Source organism: Ursus americanus, chromosome 14, assembly GCF_024610735.1.
Source record: "Ursus americanus isolate L20-20 chromosome 14, mUrsAme1.1.p, whole genome shotgun sequence".
In the NCBI taxonomy this organism is placed as follows: Eukaryota; Metazoa; Chordata; class Mammalia; order Carnivora; family Ursidae; genus Ursus; species Ursus americanus.
This window is the reverse complement of record NC_142140.1, coordinates 63,522,922-63,528,921: the sequence shown is the minus strand read 5'-3', so window position 1 is coordinate 63,528,921 and position 6,000 is coordinate 63,522,922.

The window sequence follows — 6,000 nt, the reverse complement described above, 5'->3', positions numbered from 1 at the left end:
AGTTGGGAGCGTGTGGGTGCAGTCTCTCTGCGTCCTGCCACTCCTCTCTCTATCTGCTTTCCAGCAAAACCAGAAGGAGGAGGAATCAGAGCTTGGAAGAGGGTTGGTGGTGAGGTTAGTGTCACGAGGGAGTGAGGGCAGACGCAGCGAGCCGGGGTGTGGGCACTGGGATGAGCGAGCCCAGGGAAAGGCAAGCGGCCAGGTGAGGGAGGCCGGAGGACGCTTTCGCTCCAGTGTCATCTGTTGACCGAACGGACTTGGACGTGAGAGGTGGGAGTTGGAGGGAGGATGATTGCCTTGGAGGTACCCTGCCTGCAAGGAGGGCGGGCAGCCCCAGCCGGACCTGTGTCGGGGCGTCCGCAGTCTGCCTGCAAATCCAGCACCCTTGCTTCTCACTGTTTTTAGGGAGCATATGAACGTACAACGTACGAGTGAAAAATCAAGAAACCCGAGTTTGAAAAACAATACCTGTACAAGGCAAGATACAGAGCAGCCAGTTTTACGAAGGCCAGACTCCCAGGGTTCTTGTGCTTCTGCCCCTGCGGTGATTCCAGCTCGAGGCAACCTTGCTTTTTTGCTCCACCAGCTTCATCTGCTGGCCACACTCCCCCTTCCCCTCCCAGGAACCCAGCTCGGCTCTACAGCCAGCCCTGGACTCGCATCCCGGCGTTCAATTCCAACACTTTCTGCAGCGCCCCCGAAGGAGCTGATGGCGGGGCCATGGAGGCAGCCCTGGGGACACCATAGGCTAGGTCTGAAGGTCAGGCCTGAAGGTCAAAGGGGCAGTGCTCGCCCTGGTTCTGACCGTGGGGCTTCTCGCTCCAGGGCGGACGAGGGTCACAGTCCATTATGGAGGATGGGAAATGTCAGCCACAAAGCGCCCCCTGGACTTCGTTCCCTACTTCCCTCCGAGAAGGTAGAAACGGAACCTCGAGAAGAACTCCTATGAAGCTTCTGGAACCAGGTTCACCCAGAGAAGGGAGGTGTTGGCGAGGCCCAGGTGAGGCAGGGTCAGGAATACCAGGCCTGGGAGTGGCTCAGTCTCCATATACGCTGGTCCTTTTTTTTTTTTTAATTTAATTTATTTATTTGAGAGAGAGAGCACATTGGCGGGGGGGGAGGTCGGGGGCAGAGGGAGTGGGAGAAGCAGGGAGCCTGACTCAGGGCTCCATCCCAGGACCCCGATATCTTGACCTGAGCCGAAGACAGATACTTAACTGCTGAGCCAGCCAGGCATGTGTGTCCCCCCCCCCCCGCCCCGTCATTTAAAATGTCTTCACAGGGCGCCTGGCGGGCTCAGAAGAAGCAAGAGACTCTTGGGGCGCCTGGGTGGCACAGCGGTTAAGCGTCTGCCTTCGGCTCAGGGCGTGATCCCAGCATTATGGGATCGAGCCCCACATCAGGCTCCTCTGCTATGAGCCTGCTTCTTCCTCTCCCACTCCCCCTGCTGTGTTCCCTCTCTTGCTGGCTGTCTCTATCTCTGTCGAATAAATAAATAAAATCTTTAAAAAAGAAAAAAGAAAAAGAAGTTAAAAATTGAGGGGCGCCTGGGTGGCACAGCGGTTAAGCGTCTGCCTTCGGCTCAGGGCGTGATCCCGGCGTTGTGGGATCAAGCCCCACATCAGGCTCTTCCGCTATGAGCCTGCTTCTTCCTCTCCCACTCCCCCTGCTTGTGTTCCCTCTCTCACTGGCTGTCTCTATCTCTGTCAAATAAAAAAAAAAAAAAAAGAAGAAGCATGAGACTCTTGATCTCAAGGCTGTGAGTTCGAGCCCCATGTGGGGTGTAGAGATGACTTAAATAAAACTTAAAAAAAACAATAAGCAAAAAAATCAAAACGTTTTCATTATTGAAATTTTCGAACATCTACAAAAGTGGAGAAAATAGTACAGAGAACCCCCTCGTACCTGCCATCCCGTCTCAATAGTTAGCAACACTCTGGGGGCTCTTGCTCGTCATTCCACTCCATACGTGCTTTGTTGTTGCTTTTTTTTTTTCCTGGAATATTTAAAGGAAATTTCAGATACATTATTTCATCCCTAAATACGTCAGTATTTATCTCTAGCAGATAAGGACTTTTGTGGGGTTTTTTCTTAACACAAGCATCATATCACATCCAACAAAAGTAACAATTCCTTCCTGTGGAACGATCTGCGTTCCGTTTCCTCCAGCTGTCTCCAAAAAATGCCTGTTTGGGGTTGGTTCGAATCCGGGGTCCAAACAAGTTCTGCACTCAACATCAGAGTGACACGTCTCGAGTTTTTTCGCTTAGAACACTTTCTGCTCTCCTGCTCTGGTTTTCATTTCGTTTTGCTGTTGAAGAAACTGGGTCATCTGTCCTACAGAATTTGACACGTGGGCTGACTGCATCCCCGTTTAGTGGTTTAACTGGTCTTCAAGGATAATATCATAAGTTCAGATTCAAAGCCTGGGTGTTCCCAACCCGGGCTGCACAGCACTGTCACCTGGGGAGATGTTAAACATTCCAGAATTCATGCCCTCTCCCCTGGGTATTCTGAATCAGCAAATGTAGGGTAGAGCCCAGGAGCCTCTTTTCTTTTCTTTTTTTTTTTAAGCTGTTCAGTTGATTCTGTGATGCATCCCCTGGCTGAGAACCACTGACTTTTCTCAAAAGGGCTGCTCATTATCTCCAAGGGAGAGAGAGAGGAGGGAAGGGAGGAGGGAGAGGGGGAGGGGGAGGGGAAGGAAGGGGGAGGAAGAGCTGTTGCCGGATAGCTACTGAGCACCTCAGGCTGACTTAGATTGGGATGGCATTATTGAGGGAAAAATAAAAGAAGTTCAACTTGCTGGCTTTTAAAGTTTAGACCAGGGAACCCAAACTCGGATTGTAATAAAGCAACGGACTTCAAGTCCAAGACCTAACCCATGTTTCAGTGCTCTGTCCCCCAAGCAAACATAATCTGGGAGATACCAGGTTATGGTGGGAATAAGGAAGAGTGGGGAGTCCAAACGTCTCCCCACATTGGGGGTCTGCACTTCCATGGGTCCAGTAGGGGCCCATCTTCCTCGGATACTGGGTCCCCTGCCCTGAAGCTGGCTTTCACGTAATCCTGTAGGCCATGTTCACCCTGTGCGAGTCTGTCTGTGAGCTAGAGAGAACTAACGGACAGATAATGCTAATGAGCCAAGACTCTCTGTGACATTCGGCACACAGGCCGAGTCCCTTACGTGGTATATAAAGAAAGCCGTGTTCCGCTCTAAGCAAAAGAAAAGAAAAATAGGGGCGCCTGGGTGGCACAGCGGTTAAGCATCTGCCTTCGGCTCAGGGCGTGATCCCGGCGTTGTGGGATCGAGCCCCACATCAGGCTCCTCCGCTAGGAGCCTGCTTCTTCCTCTCCCACTCCCCCTGCTGTGTTCCCTCTCTCGCTGGCTGTCTCTATCTCTGTGGAATAAATAAATAAAATCTTTAAAAAAAAAGAAAAGAAAAGAAAAATAGCTTCCTTCTGCCCTCTTAAATAAAAGGCCAATAAGTATTTAAAGAATAGCATTTTGGAAGGGTGCTCTTGATGACTGAGTATGAAAATTTCTCATTATTCACAGAGGTGAGTCTGATAGTAGACAAGATTCAAATTGCGGGGGGGGGGAAGCATAAAGGAAAAACGCACAAGTTCGACTCATTAAATATAATGGATTTAGTGCGGCCTTGAAACAAAATGAAGGCAAAGGCAACAGGTTTAGGAGAAGACGTTGGCCACGGTTTTTTCCAAAATAAAGAAAAATCTCCAGACCGATAAGAAAAGTACAAGCAAGTAAGTGGGAAAAATGGGAGCAAGTAATTCACAGGTAAGGATTTCCACGTGGGCCAACGAATAAACACGCGATCGGCCGTAAGAAGAAGTACAAACTAGAACGGCCATAAGAGGCAATTTTTTCACTCCTAAATGGAGCAAAAAGTTCAGTGTGTTCATGGCAGGTGTTGGCCAGAGAGGAAGTGAATTGTCTCGGGTATTACTCATGGAAGGAGCTCCAACCCACTTAAGTGTCCTTCAAACAGGAAATAGTTTTAAATATGTCCATACCATAAACTATTATATAGAATTCTAAAAGGATGAAATGGGTCTGTATGTACAGACATGACGGTGAGTTCTCCAAGATGTAAAGGTGTTAAGTAAAAACAAAAAACGTAGGGGGCGCCTGGGTGGCGCAGTCGTTAAGCGTCTACCTTCGGCTCAGGGCGTGATCCCAGGGTCCTGGGATCGAGCCCCGCATTGGGCTCCCTGCTCTGCTGGAAGCCCGCTTCTTCCTCTCCCACTCCCCCTGCTTGTGTTCCCTCTCTCGCTGGCTGTCTCTCTCTCTCTCTGTCAAATAAATGAATAAATAAAATCCTTAAAAAAAAAAAACACCAAAAAACAAACAAACAAAATCCGTAAAACCTAAAAATTCGCAATTCGGAAAGTAGAATTTAATCCCATTTATGTAAAAAAAAAAAAAAGGTGCCATGTTATATATAGATACACGTATGTATGGAAATGAAGAAAACACACAGCAAATGCATACTGTGGTCACTTCTCGGCAGGGGCTTAGGCTATGAAGGGAGAGCCAAGGAGAATTTTTTGCTTTTTCTGTATGGTTTGCATTTTTTACAGTGGGAATGTTTTTATAAACGTGTAGCATATTAGAAGGAACAAAATAACCGTTACAGAACATAGAAAAAGATGGAAAGCTTCCCAATTCAATTAACAAGACTAGCATAACCCTGATATCAAAACCCAACAACGTTAGCACGAATAAAGAAGACTAGAGATCAATGTCACTTATGGAAAATTCCTACGTACAACATTAGCGAATGGAAGCCAGCAGTATATAAAAAAGCATGACTAAGCAGGGTTCCTTCCAGAATCACCAGGATGGATGAATGTCAGGAAGTCTATTCATACAATCTATCAAGACAATCAGGACCAGCCTCGGGCCACGGCATCAGAGCCCCCCACCCTGACCACCTCCAGCCCTGCTCCCAAAGGGTAAAGGATTCCTCTCAGCCAGGAAGACTTGTCCTGTGTTCCTCCGTCCTGTTAGACCACACTTTCGGTACCAGGACTCCAAAAGTACCTGACCACATGGCCCTGAGTCCATTTCCAGGGTCTACGCCAGCCCTGCCCAGATGTCCCCAAGTCCATTTCCAGGGTCTACACCAGCGTCTTCCCTGATTCCCTGCCCTTGAGGGTGGATCTGGCCTCCAGAGTGGTCCGTGCCCCAAGGGATGGCCTGCGGGTGCGCCTGAGGGATGGCCAAGGTGAGGTTGTTTGTGGGGGATGGCAGTGTAGTAAGGCAGACCTTGGGTGTGAGGGTGGGGGCATCCGCAGCTGTGCACAGGAGCCTCGTGGTGTAGGATGGAGCTGGTGTAGGGAGAGAAGAATGGGGTGGGCGTGGGGGGACCTGCAGCTTGGTCCTTGATCTATGGCCATGGCCTTCCCTCTGCTAGATGGGGTGAGGAGTACCAGGGTAAGGAGGGGTGGAGGAGAGACCCTATGAATTTAGATACTTTGAGGGGGTGGCAGTGGGGACTGCAATTTAAAAATTAGGCACAACTTTTCTGTTACTAAGGAGGGAGCTTGCAATTTCTCTTTGAGGCCAACGGCTTTTTGTCATTGTTTGTCTTGGCAAACCATGCTAGGATTGATGCTCTGTCATGCGAGTATCAAGCAGGTGCCTGGCCACTCTTCTTCTGCAAACTGAGCGGTCCACACAACCTGAATGCATTTGCTAATTGTGGTGGTTTCCTCGAGCCGCACTGCGTGTCTGCTGAATCAGACGTGTAAGGTTGGGCCACTACCCTGGGCTTTTCTATGGAGGGGTGGTTTTGTGTTTATTTTTAAGGGAGATTGACTTCTGGAAATGAGAGTCGAAGGAACAAAGCACCAGAGAAGGTACTCGGAGATTTCTAAGGAGTCTTCTATCTTTAACCTTGTCCCCCCAGTGAATGACTTCTCTCTTTTTAAATAGCTTTATTAAGGGGCGCCTGGGTTGTGCAGTCGGTTAAG